Source organism: Bos indicus x Bos taurus, chromosome 6 (genome assembly GCF_003369695.1).
Source record: "Bos indicus x Bos taurus breed Angus x Brahman F1 hybrid chromosome 6, Bos_hybrid_MaternalHap_v2.0, whole genome shotgun sequence".
NCBI lineage: Eukaryota > Metazoa > Chordata > Mammalia > Artiodactyla > Bovidae > Bos > Bos indicus x Bos taurus.
The window spans coordinates 77,767,841-77,787,406 of NC_040081.1; the positions used below are offsets into that span (position 1 = coordinate 77,767,841).

General features: G+C 38.6%; 1 pseudogene; it reads right to left on the reverse strand.

The window, feature by feature from the left end:
* Window positions 1-4,188: 4,188 nt before the first annotated feature.
* The window catches only part of LOC113894626, a 40,577-nt pseudogene continuing 25,199 nt past the window's right edge, over window positions 4,189-19,566 (reverse strand).

Here is a 19,566-nt window from a genome sequence, read left to right on the forward strand (position 1 = left end):
AACATGAATGTAGGAACTTACTTATTAAAAAAAAAATCTTCCAATCAAATTTTAAGTATAAGATGTCGTCCTTCTTGGTGCTTACTCAAAACAGAAGCTGTGTCCTGTCTGGTACATATCCAATAATTTACATGTACAGTTATAAATACACACTTTTTAAAAAAGTACCTTACATAACAGAATTCAGTGTTCAGTAGGGTACAAACCTATAAACATGCTGTAAATAAGTACACTAGCGTGTCCACCCTTGTTTTATGCATCTCAACACGTGGGAGCACATCTTAGTATATTTGATGCATTTGTCTTTTAAGTTGCAGCTGTATGGCTCATGCTAAAAAAAGAAAGGTTTCCTGCTGATGTGACCCAAAATACTAACATTGATGAATATACCATAAAATATGCCACACAATGAGTCTGTAAGTAATTTGATTAATGAATACATAATTCTTTAATGTATTCCCCTTTACAAGAAGATTTTAAAGGCTCTGAAACCTCACAGCTCATATATAAAACAAACAGGTTTTCCTAATTTTAACAACCACCACCAAAAAAAAAGTCTAAATGATATTACTAATGATAAGCCATAAAATTGAAACTTTTCTACTTTACCAATATTAGAAACAAACTTCAATCACGCTTAAAAAATTGGAATTGTTTTTCTTTCTGTTCACTAAAAATTTCCCAAAATCTTTATTCTATGTATACCTGTGATGGATTCATTTTGATGTTTGGCAAAACTAATACAATTATGTAAAGTTTAAAAATAAAATAAAATTAAAAAAAAAAAGAAAAGAAAAGCAATACAAAATATTCAGCCAAAAAGTTTAGGACATATAAAGATATGTCCAAAAGGAGACTTTTAAAGTTCATTTGTTTGTTTTGGCTTATGGTATTTGTGATGTGTGTGTGCTAAGTCACTTCATTTGTGTCTGACTCTCGGTGACCCTATAGACAACAGCCCATTAGGCCTTTCTGTCCATGGGATTCTCCAGGGAAGAATACTGGAGTGAGTTACCATGTCTTCCTCCAGGGGATCTAACCCACTTGTCTTAAGTCTCCTGCATTGGCAGGCAAGTTTTACCACTAGCGTCAGGTGGGAAGCCCACTTGTGGTTTTTGCCAGCTCTTAAAACATAATTTGTTATGATTTTTCATTCTAAATAAATATTAAATTTTATACCAGATTTGTTATTAGTTATTCTTTATATCTTTTTCTTAGAGAATCCCAAATTAAATAAGCCCCTGGATTCTTACAAAATCTGTATTTCTGTCTATTATTTATTTTATTTTTGTCACATAGTATATATAAAAGTATTTCACTGCAAACTTTTTCCTGCATTTCCATGTCCACTGCTAATATTTTTATTGGTCATGTGAATTTTTTTTTTGAAAATTTTCCATCCATTTTGACCATTTATTTTATCATTTAAAATATTTTCATATTTTACTTTGTGAAAGTCTTTTTATATGTAACATCTTAGTACTTCATTAAGTATATTGCAAATATTTTCTCCCACTTTGCAACATTTTGATTTACTTTAAAACATCTTTTGATAAATACGTTCTCAGTTTTGATGTAGTTAGATTTATGTTTTTTTATTTATTTATGGTCAACTCTTTTTTTCTAAAGGTTTTATGTTTATTTTCCATTTTTACCACTACTGACATGTTGCAAAAACAGTGCAGACTAACCTGGCTACCTTTGCAGGACTTGGCAATGATTCAAAACTGGTTTAGTTAAAAAAAAAAGGAACATATTTTGTAATCTATCTTCAAGGTCTTCAGGAGAAGGTTTGAATTCTATACGTTATTATTAAGCTAACAATTCAGGACTAATATATCTCTCATCTTAAAATAATTATTTTATTTATAATAATAATTATTAAAATAATTTATAATAATAACTTTCTGTCCAGAGGTTTAAAAAAAAAAAAAACAGGAAAGAAAAGAAAAATTAGATTTCCCACTGGCTGGCAGTGTGGCCATCGCCCCAGCTCTACTTGGCAGTGACAGTGTTCTCCATTAAAGGCTCTGTAGGGGCCCAAGGCCCTGTGGGACTGTGGCTGGTCCCTTGACCGTTCTGCTGAGGGCTGTCCCCCACCAGGCTTTCCTCTTCCTCCTGGGCCAGCGGACCCTGTAAGGACATGACAGGGACACATACCCTGACCCGCTGGCCCCTGCAGGGACCAGAGGACCTCTGACTCTGCTTACAGGCACTAACTTCTGAGAGTTAGGATGTTCAGAACAGGAGCAGAGTGGGGGAGATGGAAAAGGCTGCAGAGTCCAGAGGAGACCAGCCAGACTTCATTTGGGGGCATTTTCAACAAAGCAGAGAACTCAGTACTGAGAAGGTAAGCGTCTGGGAGACCGGGCACAGCCACAGATAGGTGCGGGTCTGGAGGCGGGGACAAGGGCTGCTCTAGGAGAGCCTGTATTCCCAGGGACCCACTTTTTGAAGCCTCTCTGTCTCCCGTCAGCCTCAGGCTCCCAGGAGATGCACACCTCAGCAACCCCCAGAGTCAGGGTGGATGTTGAGCACGGGCAGCCCTGCCTCATCCACACTGGGGGGTCCTCAGAATTCTGGGCAAAGCGGGGCCAGGGATGTCACCATAGCAGCGGAGGACTGGACTGGTGTTAGGGCCTGCATGCTCGCCTTTGCTGCCGCAGCAACCAAGGAGTCTGACAGGCTGCTCCTGTGAAGCTCCGCCTTGTAGGGAGGGGCAGGGCTGCAGTGGGTTTCTAGAATCCTCAAGCTTCCTGGTACCTGGCTGATACCCGATGCAAAACTGCTGGGGCAGTGGAGGCCAGGGAGCAAGATAACTGGCCAGTGGGGTTAAACACACCAAGGTGGGAGATCAGGGCAGGAGCCTGCTCTGCCTTCTGTACCTGCACACCCACAGGGTGACACGACACATTTGTCACCAGCAGTAGGTGGCAAACATACCTTGACCTGTTCTACCATAAATAGGGTGTTTTCTAAAAGGAGTCCAAGGCACTGGTCTTCCCACAGGCACCCTCAGACAGCAGTGCACCAGCCTCTGTCTGTCACCCAGGGTGTCCCTTAGAGACACTCTGATTGACAAGGCAGGACCCTACTCACGTGAGATGTACAGATTTTTGGGGTCTGGTCCCAGCCAAAGTGACTGGCACATCTGTGCTTCTGAGCTTACAGGAACTGGTCCACACAGTAAATAGAAGTGGAGACTCTGAACACAACATGCTTCCCCCACCTCCGCCCAGGGTCCTACCTGCCATAACGGAAGAGGCAAAAAGTTCTGAAGTGGGAACACAGGTGAGGGCAGAACAAGATTAAAGATATTTAGCATCATTTTTCTGGACATGAACACTAACCCTTGACTCCGGATCCCATACTCTAGTTGAACTTGAATATACCACGTACTCCAAGCCAGCCAGGGCCTTAAGGAAGAAGCCCCAGAAACATGAACACAGAGCTGGTTTTCCCTGGGCGGAGGTGGGGGAAGCATGTTGTGTTCAGATGGTGACTGCAGCCATGAAATTAAAAGATGCTTACTCCTTTGAAGCAAAGTTATGACCAACCTAGATAGCATGTTCAAAAGCAGAGACATTACTTTGCCAACAAAGGTTCGTCTAGTCAAGGCTATGGTTTTTCCTGTGGTCATGTATGGATGTGAGAGTTGGACTGTGAAGATGGCTGAGCGCCGAAGAATTGATGCTTTTGAACTGTGGTGTTGGAGAAGACTCTTGAGAGTCCCTTGTAATGCAAGGAGATCCAACCAGTCCATTCTGAAGGAGATCAGCCCTGGGATTTCTTTGGAAGGAATGATGCTAAAGCTGAAACTCCAGTATTTTGGCCACCTTATGCGAAGAGCTGACTCATTGGAAAAGACTCTGATGCTGGGAGGGATTGGGGGCAAGAGGAGAAGGGGACGACAGAGCATGAGATGGCTGGATGGCATCACTGACTCGATGGATGTGAGTCTGGGTGAACTCCGGTAGTTGGTGATGGACAGGGAGGCCTGGCGTGCTGCTATTCATGGGGTCGCAAAGAGTCAGACATGACTGAGCGACTGATCTGATCTGATCTGATCTGATATATATAAATATATATCAAGTTTCAGTCATAGCTCTAAGGCAAAGTTACATTTCTCACATGGACAAAAATGAGATACCTAAAGTCGGACGTTAAGGAGGTGGGTTCACACGTCCCTCACAGCACCTTGGCCTGGATGACGATTTCTGGGTTCTCTATGTCCTTCTTGCTCTGGATCATCCTCAGCTCCAACTGGGCCAGGCTGTGTTTCAGTCCTTCCCCAAAGTGGCTTTTGCACATTTTTTGATGGTCAGCTGTGGAACATGGGGCATGGCCAATGGAGTCTTCTTGCAGGCCACCTTGAGATTGTTGGGGACCACAGGTCTGAGCTGGTGATGATCACCCTGTCAGTGCCCACTGAGTGCAGCATATCTATCACCACTAAGGCTTTTACCTGGCTTTATCCCACCCAGCAACTCAGCCTCAGACTAGTTGGGGGTGATGATGTCTGCAACTTGCACGACTTCTCTATGTAAACAGGGAGATCCCCAGGGTGGCACATGGACCTTCTCCGTTCCACGTGTGTCCCATCTCGGGGTCTCTTGTGCACACAAGCCTGGAGTTCTGCTGCTTCAGCTCTGCACGATGCCCACCACCATGGCCAGGAAGAACAAGCCTTTCGTGTAACTGGGAGCATGTAGTCATACTGGTTCACCTTGTTCAGCTTTAGCCCGTCTTATAGCTCCTGGAGCTCTTCTGAGTTTAGCTCTTGGCCCTTCCCGTGTGAGTAGCCTGTGTGGTTTGACTACTAAACCGTTTAGGGCATCTACCTCAAACTGCAAAACCTGCAGCAGGAACGTGGTCACAGAGCTGTGAACCTTGTTGCACCTGGCATACCTCCACGCAGTGGGGGTGGGGCGGGGCGGAGGGGAAGTGGGATTCAAGGCAGAGGCCGGGCGGGGTCAACGTCTCAGCCACAAGCAGGGTCTGGGCTCTGGACAAGCTCTGAGTGGGCGTGCCAGACAATCTTCCTCTCTAGAGGTATTTTATTTATTTAAAAAAATACATGTATTTATTTAGTTTCCACTGTGTTGTTGGGTCTTAGTTATGGCAGCCGAGCTCTCCCTTTTAGCCCCGTGGACTCTTCCTTGCAGCTGGCTGGCTTGACTCTCGTTGTGGCCCACAGCGCAGCGGGCTCCATAGTTTGCAGCTGGCGGCTCTCTAGTTGAGGCACGGCAGGCTTAGTTTCCACAAGGCATGTGGAATGTTAGCTCACGACCAGAGATGGAGCCCCTGTACCCAGCATTGGACGGCAGATTGTTAACCACTGGACTGCTAGGGAAGTCCCTAAAGACATTTTTTAGAAATTTTCATGGCCCTAAATCTAAAATCTTTTAAAATAGGTTCTTCTACCAGACACTTAAAACATTTCATTTTTGACATTTAAGTCCTTAAATTTTTGCATTCTATGTTTATACATGGAATGAATTCGATTCAAATTTTATCTTTTTTCCATATGGATAGTCATTTTTCCCTAAACATTTTCCTTTCCCAACTAATCTGAAATTTAACCTCTGTCATGTATCAACATGTGTGGCTATGTTTCTTAGTTTTCTATTTCAGTTGTTATTAATATTTTGTTTATCCTTGTACAAGTTTACACTTCTCACTTATTGTAGCTCTATAATAATTACTGATAACTTTCTGGACAGTGCCTTTCACTCTGTTCTCTGGCTCTTACTGGCCTTTCAGTCCTCCACATAAAGTTTTAGGATCAGATTATGTTTCATGAATAACCTTGGTGTACATTGGAATTGTACTGGATATAATCTTTATCAGGAGATATATTATTTCCAAATATCAGTCTTTCGACCACAGACATGATATATTACTCCATATATTTAGCTGTTAACAAACACCTGTTTATAAAGCTTTAAAAATTTCCGTTAGCAGTCTTAAACATTTAAAAAGATTATTGATATAGTATTGTAAATTATGGTATCTCATTGTATTTTCAAAATGTTTATTACTGTTAATATATTTCCTATTTTACATTTGATGTCTCATTCTTTTTCTTATTACACTTGCTTAAGACTTCAAATCAATGTTTCATAAAAGTATTGGTACTTTGTGTACTTGTCTTAGTCTTGATTATAAAGAAACTATTCTAATATTTCAGGATGGTATTTATCTTAGATCTGTTCTCTTTATAAGATTCAGGATGTTCTGCTATAAATTCTTGCTTACTAATAATATTCATTATGATGTGTATTGGATTTTATTAAACACTTTTTTCAATCTAAATAGATGATCACGTTTCCCCCCTATAATCTGTTAATGTGTTGAATTAAATGTATGACTGAAAATATTGACCTAATCTCCCATAACTGGTATATCTTTTTGGCCAACAGATATTATTTGAAAAATACATTTGGATTCCATTTGCTAATATTCTATTTAGGATATCGCTGCTGCTGCTAAGTCGCTTCAGTCGTGTCCGACTCTGTGCGACCCCATGGACTGCAGCCTACCAGGCTTCTCCATCCATGGGATTCTCCAGGCAAGAACACTGGAGTGGGTTGCCATTTCCTTCTCCAATGCATGAAAGTGGAAAGTGAAAGTGAAGTCGCTCAGTCGTGTCTGACTCTTAGTGACCCCATGGACTACAGCCTACCAGGCTCCTCCATCCATGGGATTTTCCGGGCAACAGTACTGGAGTGGGGTGCCATTGCCTTCTCTCATTTACGATATTGCATCTACATTAATGAGTGAAACAGTTCTGGAATTTTCTTTTCTGATAATATATTTTTCTGGGTTTAATATCCGGCATATCCATGAATAGTAGAATGATTTTGGAGGATTTTCTCTTTTTGATTGTCTGTGATATTTGGTGTGATCTGTTTTTTTGAAAAATTGAAAGAACTCTATCTCCTGGTTTCTATTTTTATTATTAAGAAGTAAACTATCTAGTGTTTATTCCTTTGAAAAGAACCTTTTTCCTCTAATTGTAATATTTTTATCTTTTTACTTGCTGTCTGAAGTTTCATTAAAATATTTCTTTGTATGGATTTCTTTAATTTATTCTGTAAACCCTACACTTTGAATCTTTTTGAATCTTTTGTTTGGCATCTTACATTAGTTATAGAATACTCTCAGCCACACTCCGTTAGAACTACTTATGTTTTAGGGGGAAATTATCCATGAGAATTCTGAGCCCTAAAATGAAGCTTTTCCCCTCTAGAGAAGATTTTCATTTGTTTCTTTCAAATCCCTAGTAGCACTAGAAATCTCCATCATCTTTACCGTAAATTTATGACACATTTTAATATATTAGCTGTACAGTATGAATTTTTGGCCTCAAAGTCACCTTGGGAGCAGTCTGAGTTACTACTTCACAAAGTCAATTCTATGTTATAGATTGGCTCTGGAAATTTAATTTTGCTGATTTATTTAAACAATGTTATTGGTTGTGTTTAGGATTAACAACCATGCTTTGAGTTTGCACTTCAGTTAGTCTAAACACTTGAGAAATAGGACATTTGTTCTTTCCTTCAGATCCCAGTTTGTTACAGCTCTATAATACCTGTGTTACTGAAATGATCTGATTGCTATATAGGTGTGAATTCAGTTTAAGATTAAGGTTGGATGGGTTTATTAGCTATTCAATTATAGAATTCATCATTGAATGTTTACAGAAAGTTGATTTGGCTAGAGTCCAAAATGTGGAGATGTTTTTATGGCATTGCTTATTTGTAAATGTTTTGCTTAATCAGGCTAAACTTTTAAGCAGTTAAATATGAATAGATACTGTGAATAATAATCTAAGCACCAGAGTAGTTTAAAATACCTTTATCTGAAGGAAAATTCCATTCTGGTGCCTTTGTTAGCAATCAACATGTATTTAACGTAAGATTTTTCATCGTCGTAATTAACTACTGAGCTTCTGAAAGCTGAAACACACATTTTTTAAAAGCAGTTTTCCTAGCTTACAAAGATATAATATTCAGTCTTATATATCACTTAATAGATTTTTCTATCATTGCACATCTTTAAGTTTAATGATTGCTATCTTTATTTATTTAGAACCAAATATAAAGCAGCAGATGTACTGAAATAATATATTTGATGCAAATATTCATTACAACAGTGTGCATGTAATATATATTGCTATATACATACTTGTGCCTACTTAGCACAGACTTCCAGCACTACATATAAATGCGGCAACTATGATTATGACTCCCAAGCTCATGTGCTTTTAGATGTATAATGATAAAGTACATTACACCTCAGAGTATAAAGTTAGCAGTCCTTAGGTTGTATGAAACGGAAACTTTCTCAGCTTGAGCAAAAAGCTAATTTGTTAGGACAGCTGTGTATTTGGGCCTCGGGGATAGAAATTAGAATGGGAACACACTAAAGAATACATTAAGTTAATCCCTTGGTGCCTCTTATGTCTATCTTTCTCTGAACATCATGCTTTATTTTTCTCCTTCATTGAAAGACAGTTTTTGTCTTGCCCATCCTCTCGGTAGAAAATGACACCAGCATTTGCTCTGGAATTTATGTAAAGTCATGAGGTAATTGAGAAAGACTAAATTGGCTCTCTCTGGGTCTCAGTTCTCAATATTTGACAAGGAACTGATTGGCTGAGTTATGAGCTCACTCCTGGGGTGTGAATCAAAGAGAATCTTGATGGTTTCCACTGTACCAGGGTTGCTAGAGAGAAAAGGGAATATTTGGAGGAAAGAGTTGCTGGACAACAATTCAGTAGTATCTCTTATATTTAATCGGAGGCTGCATTCCCTAACTCCTTACCACTCAAAACGTGGTTGGTGGAATAATAGCGCTGGTATTACCAGGGAGCTTGTCAGAAATTTAGAATCTCTGCTGCACGGTGTCTCTTAAGAAATTTGGATTTGCATTTAACAAGATCCTCAGGTCATTTGAATGCAGATTAAAAATTAAAACATGGTTCTAATCTGGTAAAAAGTCAGGACCAGGTGTATAAAAATTGATTTTATTCAAGTATCTTTTACTCTTTTAGCTTCCTAAGTTAACCTTTTAACATTCTGGCAGAATCCCCAACAACTGCTATACATATATTTAATATATATGTATATATATTTAATTATAAAAGTAATCTTGACAGTGTGTCAATCACTGCAAATTCATTTTCATTAATGGAAAAATCAGTTTAAGATTTAGATCCTAATAATTCAGGTCAATAGTTCCAGTTTTATACATGGAGGATGGCATAATGTGTCTATTGACAATGTATTTCTAATATTTTAAAATTTTACAGATACGACTCATTTATATTAATTTCCAGAGAAGGGAATGGAAATCCACTTCAGTATTCTTGCCTGGAAAATCCCAAGGACAGAGGAGCCTGGAGGGCTACAATCCATGGGGTCTCAAGAGTCAGACATGACTTAGCAACTAAACAACCACCACAACCATATTAATTTTCAAAAAAGAAAAATAACTGATTGGACAACTCAGATGGAAACAACTAATTCAGGTAACCTTGATGAAGATGTTTAAGATCATGAAAATCATCAGCTCTTAGGTTATCATATACTTTAATTTTTCTGTAAGCACATCTTATGGAATAAAATATTGGCTGAGTGTCATTAATGTTTATTACACACTAAAACCTTCCTAAATAATATATATAGATTTTTCTGGTTTATATTTTGTGGTGTTCAGATTGTGACCTGCCATTAACTGAACATTTACAAATATAATTATTTTTATCTAGGCTTTCTTTTCTTTCTTTATTATAGTGCTATACATTTTAACTTGGGCTTGGGATATGGAGCTGGACTGACTTGGATTTGGGTTTAACTTCTTGCTAGTTTCATGGTCTTGGGCTACTTACATCAGCTACCTAAGCCTTGGATCCTTGTTTGTAGAGTAGAAATAATCATTATAATTTTTTTCTATAGAATTATGAGACTTGAAAGAGACAATGATTATGTCCTTGCAGAGAGTTAGCATGCTGTTTGGTCAGGCCACTCAAGATGGCTGTGTTCTTGTTCTCTGTATATCCCTCGCTCGAGTAGTCCACACTACATGTATACCCTACTGACATGAACATGTTTGCCCTCAACCCCAGCTAGTGATTGTTCTGATCCTTAGGGCAGATGCAGCTCACCTGATAGTTCATTAAAGTGAAAGTCCTTGTGATGAGCCATATTATAGCCTCCTTCTGCTCAGAGTAGCAAAGATGGCTGCCTATCCTGTCTATTTGCTGTCCATACTAAGATATCACTCCAGAATATTTTGCTGAGGACAGGTAAAATTCCCTGTCTAGTATGCCATCCAGGGTTTCCCTGGTGTCTCAGTAGTAAGGAATCCACCTGCCAATGCAGGAGATGCAGGAAACATGGGTTTGATCCCTGCTTCAGGAAGATCCCGTGGAGAAAGAAATGGCAACCCATTTCAGTATTCTTGACTGGGAAACCCAAGGACAGAAGAGCCTGGTGGGCTATAGTCCATGGGGTTGCAAAGAGTCAAGACAAGACTGAGCACACACACATGCTGTCAACATCTCTATCACTGTCTTCCAGCTCTTTCATCGGCCTTGGGGCTGGGCAACAATAGCTCAACACGTCAGTAAAAATTTGTTGTGGTTATTATTTGGCTAATGGGTCTTCATTGCTGTGAGCAGGATTTCTCTAGTTGGAGTGAGTGGGGGCTACTCTCTAGTTGAGGAGCACAGGTGTCTCATAGTAGTGGCTTCTCTTACTGTGGAGGGTAGGCTCTATAGCACATGGACTTAGTTGCCCCTCAGCATGTAGAATCTTCCCAGACCAAAGATCAACCCTGTGTCCCCTGCCTTGCAGGGTGAATTCTTAACCACTGGGCCACTAGGAAAGTCCACAATTAGTTCCTATTATAATTATTTACCTTTATATGCTCACCTTAACTTTATTTCATTTGGTTCTTGACAGCAAGTTTTTTCATGTTCCTTTTGTAAACATTTTTACCTTATCTAATCACCAACAAAAGAAAGCTTTCTTCTTTGTTCACACTGTTTTTTACTCGGTGGCTAGTTTGGGTTAGAAATTTATTGCCAATACATCTTCTTGAATGGGACTTTGATAATCGTATGTGTTGCCTGTATTTGGTTATAAACTCCACTGCAGTTTTCAACTTGATTCTTACTTCGGTTGATTTCATGTAATCATATACCATTGTATATACTGTATCAGAAACAGGTAAGCAGAGAAAAGTCAACATGGAAGGCATTGTTTGATGTATATATATATATATATATATATATATATATATATTTTAAACACAAATAAATCTCTAGCTTCCTTACTTCCTGATTGATTATTAGATTTGCCACAGATAATTCATGAAACATTTTAGAAGTTGGAACCTCCAGGTTAGAAGTTTTGTAGTAAATTTACACTTTTCTATAATCATAAAGGCAATCATTGATCTCAGAAATGTTTATCTTTGCAAATATCCTTTTACTATTTAGGTGAAATATTTTTCTGATTCAATATTGTTATTTCTCATGTATTTCCTAGGATGAAAAATTCAGGTAGAATGTATCTCACATTCAAACACACTGAATTTTCATTTTTCGCAGTTTATTCTTTTTTTCAAGTTTGGAACCAGTGGAGAGAGAGACTTAAGGTCAGACAAAAAGCAAAATGTCACACTCATTTGTCTCATGAGTAACTGGAAAAGGTAAATTTAGATGTAAAGCTAAATAAGCTTACTAATAATCCATCTCTATATTAGACTAACTCACACCATTAATGGGAAAACTGTATAATCCCAGAGTGGACATATCAGACTTTTCCCCTCTTGTGAATAAGACAATAAATAGACAGAATACATGCTTTCAGCAAACACAATAGAAGCACAGAAATTGCCAAGAGACTTGTACTTCTTTCTTGCAGCACCATATCCTCATGAACATCATTTCCCCTTCTATGATCAAGGTAATTTGAGTTTTACTTTTTTTCAAGGTAATACAGAGAAATAGCACAAAACTTTAATATTACCTTGGAATTGAAGACATCTTTAGTGCTGGTAAATAATTGCATTCTAACATTCTGGTGAGTTTTTAAAATCTAAGCATAGATTATCCACTTTAAATATATTATCATTTTAAACTTCAGTCAGTTCAGTTCAGTCACTCAGTCGTGTCCGACTCTTTGCAACCTCATGAATCGCAGCACGCCAGGCCTCCCTGTCCATCACCAACTCCCAGGGTTCAATCAAAATCACGTCCATCGAGTCAGTGATGCCATCCAGCCATCTCATTCTCTGTTGTCCCCTTCTCCTCCTGCTCCCAATCCTTCCCAGCATCAGAGTCTTTTCCAATGAGTCACTCTTCGCATGAGGTGGCCAAGTACTGGAGTTTCAGCTTTAGCATCATTCCTTCCAAAGAACACCCAGAGCTGATCTCTTTTGGAGTGGATGGGTTGGATCTCCTTGCAATCCAAGGGACTCTCAGGAGTCTTCTTCAGCACCTCAGTTCAAAAGCATCAATTCTTCAGCACTCAACTTTCTTCACAGTCCAACTCTCGCATCCATACATGACCACTGGAAAAACCATAGACTTGACTAGATGGACCTTTGTTGGCAAAGTAATGTCTCTGCTTTTCAATATGCTATCTAGGTTGGTCATAACTTTCCTTCCAAGGAGTAAGCGTCTTTTAATTTCATGTCTGCAGTCACCATCCGCAGTGATTTTGGAGCCCCCCAAAATAAAGTCTGACACTGTTTCCACTGTTTCCCCATCTATTTCCCATGAAGTGATGGGACTGGATGCCATGATCTTCGTTTTCTGAATGTTGAACTTTAAGCCAACTTTTTCCTCTCCTCTTTCACTTTCATCAAGAGGCTTTTTAGTTCCTCTTCACTTTCTGCCATAAGGGTGGCATCATCTGCATATCTGAGGTTATTGATATTTCTCCTGGCAAACTTGATTCCAGCTTGTGTTTCTTCCAGCCCAGCGTTTCTCATGATGTACTCTGCATAGAAGTTAAATAAGCAGGGTGACAATATACAGCCTTGACGTACTCCTTTTCTTATTTGGAACCAGTCTGTTGTTCCATGTCCAGGTCTAACTGTTGCTTCCTGACCTGCATATAGGTTTCTCAAGAGGCAGGTCAGGTGGTCTGGTATTCCCGTCTCTTTCAGAATTTTCCACAGTTTATTGTGATCCACACAGTCAAAGGCTTTGGCATAGATAAAGCAGAAATAGATGTTTTTCTGGAACTCTCTTGCTTTTTCCATGATCCAGCGGATGTTGACAATTTGATCTCTGGTTCCTCTGCCTTGAACCCTCTTGAACATCTGGAAGTTCACAATTCACGTATTACTGAAGCCTGGCTTGGAGAATTTTGAGCATTACTTTACTACCATGTGAGATGAGTGCAATTGTGCAGCAGTTTGAGCATTCTTTGGCATTGCCTCTCTTTGGGATTGGAATGAAAACTGACCTTTTCCAGTCCTGAGGCCACTGCTGAGTTTTCCAAATTTGCTGGCACATTGAATGCAGCACTTTCACAGCATCATCTTTCAGGATTTGAAATAGCTCCACTGGAATTCCATCACCTCCACTAGCTTTGTTCATAGTGATGCTTTCTAAGGCCCATTTGACTTCACATTCCAGGATGTCAGGCTCTAGGTGAGTGATCATACCATTGTGATTATCTTGGTCATGAAGATTTTTTTGTACAGTTCTTCTGTGTATTCTTGCTACCTCTTCTTAATATCCTCTGCTTCTGTTAGGTCCATGCCATTTCTGTCCTTTATCGAGCCCATCTTTGCATGAAATGTTCCTTTGGTATTTCTAATTTTCTTGAAGAGATCTCTAGTCTTTCCCATTCTGTTGTTTTCCTCTATTTCTTTGCATTGATCACTGAGGAAGGCTTTCTTAACTCTTCTTGCTATTCTTTGGAACTCTGCATTCAGATGCTTATATCTTTCCTTTTTTCCTTTGCTTTTTGCTTCTCTTCATTTCACAGCTATTTGTAAGGCCTCCCCAGACAGCCATTTTGCTTTTTTGCATTTCTTTTCCATGGGGATGGTCTTGAGCCCTGTCTCCTGTATAATGTCACGAACCTTTGTCCATAGTTCATCAGGCAATCTATCAGATCTAGTCCCTTAAATCTATTTCTTACTTCCACTGTATAATCATAAGTGATATGATTTAGGTCATACCTGAATGGTCTGGTGGTTTTCCCTACTTTCTTCAATTTAAGTCTGAATTTGGCAATAAGGGGCTCTAAGCTTATGTAAGATCACATAGAAATTTGTGACACCCTCACAAAAGTAAAATCTAGCCCATTCTTTGGAACTATCAATTCAAACTTTTTTTAACTTTGAATGTTTAATTAAAATGCTGTACATTTCCTCTTACCATTGGGAAATGGTGTACCTTCTTTACTACATCTCTGCTAACTTCAAATATTTCCTTCCGCCCAACTTTTTTTTTCCCCTAGTGTATCGATAGTTTCAGAGTGGGAGGAATCTCACTAGGTAGGATTCATGGCAAACTATTAATTACAATGAAATTGCACTGATAAAAATCTCAAATCTCAAATTTTAAATTTATTTTTACATTTTTTCTTCTTTGGATCAACTCAGTGTACTTTGATTCCTCTGGCTCCAACCTGAGTTAGACTCATTATATCACTGTAAGAAGCTAATCTCTTCCCATGACATTATGTACATGGAATGCATAAGAAAATCACAAAGACAAGATTTATTTGTCAAATCTCTAGCTCTAAGGTTTCAAGAGTGGACAAAGAAGTTGAAGTTTTGTTTGTCCTTTCCATTTTTATATCTTAATTTTAGTTTTCAGGATATTGTTTCCCCTCCCCCCCCCCTTTTTTAAGGAAAACCTACAACTTTTATCATTTAGTTTAACTGAACATCATCTGAACAGATTTGAGGATATCATTTTTTTTCCAATATAAATACCCATTTAAAAATACACATGTTGGTTATTAGTTACATTCTTAAAGATGATTAAACTATCCTCTCTGGACAGTTTAACAGCCTTATTACTGCATTCACATTCAACCATCTGGTTTACCTAAAGAAAATTTAAAGGATGATGTCACCAGAGTACCTCATCTACATTGAAAGAATTACACTGCATACACAAGAGTATTATTAGAAACATATGTTTAGTTTAAAGACGCCTTACATTTCATTCACTGTGAGCCAGATTCTATCAGTGACAAACATTTCTCAGGAAGTTAGATAACATTTGAATTTGTTAAATTACCACTAAAAGGCACAGCACCTTAAAACTAGTTTCAAATATCTATTGCACCAATCAAAACTCTTGATTTACTCTAAGGGGAACTTTCTACTCTTAAAACAAATAGAATGAAACAACACAACTGTATTATAGTTGAGAAGGCATAGCAAAGATTTATACAATGTACCAGCATGTATATTGTCTCATATTTAAAGAAAGGGAGATCAGTATTTAATCTCACAGTGAAATTATTGACCTATTTCCACAGAGAGTTAAAAAATTGAAAAATTGACTGGCTTCAGAGAAGAAATGCAAAAGATATAGTGGAACATCTGAAATAAGCAATCAGAACAAAGCATTCTTTGAGGGCTGACCTAGTGTTTCAGCGACTTAATTTTAAAAGAAAGAGCTGTCTATAATATTATTTTAGAACTCCCTCCTCTAAATCAGTTGTTCATAATCTCTTTTTATGATATTTTTTCCTAACAGACAAAAAACTTTAGCAAAACTTATCTTACTTTAAAAAAATAGTCTGTCACTAGCCTGGAAGAGGGGTGGTAGATATCAAACAACATCATATCTCTAAGAACAAGGATAAAGATGGAATGATTTTTAGATAGGCAGGCAACTACATCTGCTTCTAAGGGCTTATATGAAATCAGTTTTAATGTATTCAAATTATTCAGGGTACTTGAAGTAGTATAATGTTACTACATTATACATTAATGTATTCATTGCTGTATTTCTTGTGAAAGCTACATCTCTCAATGGAAAATGCCCTTATATTTTCCAATGTAAAATGACAAGATAAGACTATACCTTAAAGCCAATGAAATTGATAATATGGTACAAGATATAAGTGACCTACAAATAATGAGGTCTCCTAAAAGATTTTGGTTTGTTGACAAGTTAGGTTACATATATAGAATGGTCTGTGACTTACCAAATATTATAAATTTAATGTCATATTAAAATGTTTATTCTGTAGGCTTGTAAGTATCCAAAAATTTTACCTACTTCCAGACTGGGATACTTTTAAGACATAATGCAGTAAAGTGAACGGCCCATGGGTTTGGAAAAACAAGCAAACAAAAAGCCCCCAAACAACAGCCTGAGTTTTAATCCTAGTCTCTTTATATACTAAGAGTATGGATCAGAATGAGTCATATAATCTATTTGAGCCTGTTTCCTGTTCTGTAAAATGAGAAAATGTTAAGGTGCTATGTATATGACATGGGCTTCCCAGGAGATATTAGGAGTAAAGAACCCTCCTGACAATGCAGGAGACATAAGAGATACAGGTTCAGTCCCTGCATCAGGAAGATCCCCAGGAGGAGGGCATGGCAACCAACTTCAGTTTTCTTGCCTGGAGAATCCCATGGACAGAGGATCCTGGTGGTCTATAGTCCATAGTTGCAAAGAGTCAGACACAACTGAAGTGACGTAGCACACACGGACGTATATGACATATACTTATTCCACTTTCTAAAGTTATGACCAACCTAGATAGCATATTGAAAAGCAGAGACATTACTTTGCCAATAAAGGTCCGTCTAGTCAAGGCTATAGTTTTTCCAGTGGTCATGTATGGATGCGACAGTTGGACTGTGAAGAAAGCTGAGCGACGAAGAATTGATGCTTTTGAACTGTGGTGTTGGAGAAGACTCTTGAGAGTCCCTTGGACTGCAAGGAGATCCAACCAGTCCATTCTAAAGGAGATCAGCCCTGGGTGTTCTTTGAAAGGAATGATGCTAAAGCTGAAACTCCAGTACTTTGGCCACCTCATGCGAAGAGTTGACTCATTGGAAAAGACTCTGATGCTGGGAAGGATTGGGGGCAGGAGGAAAAGGGGATGACAGAGGATGAGATGGCTGGATGGCATCACCGACTCGATGGACATGAGTTTGAGTGAACTCCGGGAGATGGTGATGGACAGGGAGGCCTGGCGTGCTGCGATTCATGGGGTCGCAAAGAGTCGGACATGACTGAGCAACTGAACTGAACTGAAGGCTTCTTAACAAATCACCCCAAAACTTAATGGTGTACAGTCGTCCATGTGTTCTGTGGCTCCAGAATTCAGCCACGTCACAGTGGGGATGGTTTTTTAAATGCTTTTCTGTCTTTCACCTTAGCAATTATCTCTTCCCATGAACATCTCCTTCATGTTGGGCTTCCCAGATGGTAATGAACCTACCTGCCAGTGCAGAAGAGGTAAGAAATGTGGGTTCAATCCCTGAGTTGGGAAGTTCCCCTGGAGGAGGTCATGGTAACCCATGCCAGTATTCTTGCTGGAAAAGCATAACACACACATGGCATGATGTCTGGGTTGCTAGAATGAGTGTCCTGAGAGAGCGAACTCAGTAAGATTATTCTACCATACTCCATTTGTTAGAGCACTTACAAGTCCTTGCCCAGACAAAATGGAACAATACCTCTTGATGGGAAGATTTTCAGTCACATAGTATGAACATGTGGGATGGGTTACATACATTGTGTGACCATTTTTAGAAAAAAGAATCGCCTGCAGCACTCAACATGTAGAAGCTATTTTTATATAGTATGGAATTGTGGAAAAGGCATGGATTTGGGATCAGGATATTTTACCACTTAAAAATTCTTGTTATGTATGTCTCTTACAAATTCTTCACCTATTAAATTAGTATGATACACTTATTTTGAAAGTTTTTTGGTGAGGATTAAAGAAATAATATGCAGAAGTATTTGACAAATACTGCATGCTCAGTAAATGCTTCTCCAGATTTTGCCTTAGCAGGTAATGGCACTAAAATTGCCTCAGTCTGAGTCTGCTACAAAATCAAAGTTCCCAACAATGCAAAGCAGTTGTGAATAGGCCAAATGGATGGATTTCTGTTTAGAATCAAGCTTTGAGCAGTGTATTCAGAACCAGCAAAATATAACTTTCTATCTGGAAAAGTCCAGTGTCATCCACAAGCTTAAGGAACAAATTGAATCACAGACTCCTAGAATCTTAGAGAAGTAAGTTGGCTGATAGGGCAAACTCCACATTTTATAGATAAGAGAATCAAGAGAGGTTAAATTGCTTATTCAAGGTTGTACTCTAAGGAGAAAGTGTGTGGCTGAAATTCATGTCTGCTAACTTGTAGGTTCAAATCTTTAATAGTCAACTATGCATATTATGAACTTTATACCTTTTTTCCTCTGGAATGGAATCCTACATTAATTACAGCTAAGCATATTATGTGTGTGAATATAATAATAACATGATTGCAATAGTTAATAATATGACTAATGAGAGTTTTTCAAAATCTTTATTAGAAGAAATAATTATTCTATTATGGGAAACAATCAGGAAACTGAAGCTGAAAAATATTTTCCAACTTTCCAAAAATATACCTTTTCAGTTTTGAATGTTTGATATTGATTAATCAAACACACAAATATGATTGTATCCATGTCTTGCTCAGCCACTAAATCATGTCTAACTCTCTGTGACCCATGGACTATAGCCTGCCAGGCTCCTCTGTCCATGAGATTTCCAGACAAGAACACTGGAGTGGGTTGCCATTTCCCCCTTCGGGGGATCTCCCTGACCCAGGGATTGAACCCACGTCTCCTGCATCTTCTACATGGGCAGGTAGATTCTTTGCTACTGAGCAACCTGAATTGATCATAGGTATGTACTGAGCACGTCAGTCAGTTTTCCCATGGAATCAGACTTCCAGGACTGGATGCAGACAACTGAACTGTACTTCCAATCATAGTTGGTACATTGAGTAGTTGTGAGGACTTAGTAGTATATTAGTTCCCTGTTGTAGTTGTATTACTACAACTTAGTGGCCGAAAGCAATACAAATGTATTTTCTTACAGTTCTAGACTCAGAAGTCCTAAACAAGTTTCATTTGGTTAAAATCAAGGTGTTGGCAGGTTTCTCTGGAGGCTCTTAGGAGATTTTTTTTTTTTCTGTTTTTCAACTTCTAGTAGCCATCTACATTCCTTGTGATTATATTTAGAACCACATAGATAATCTAGAATAATCTTTCCACCTCAAGATATTTAATCACATCTATAAAGTCCCTTTGGTCATATTAGAAGACATTCACAGGTCCTAGATGTAGGAGTCTTTATTCAGCCTACCAGAAGTGGCATGATACATACTTATTAGTTTACCTCTTGCCTGGCTCTAAGTGAAGGCTCAATAAAAAGTAACAGATTATTATGTAATACAGTGATTTTGTATTTATACACATAGTCATCATTTGCATCCCTTGAAAGCCACACTGTTGTGTGATATTATTCAAAGACTGTGGTTGCCAAAACAATAAAG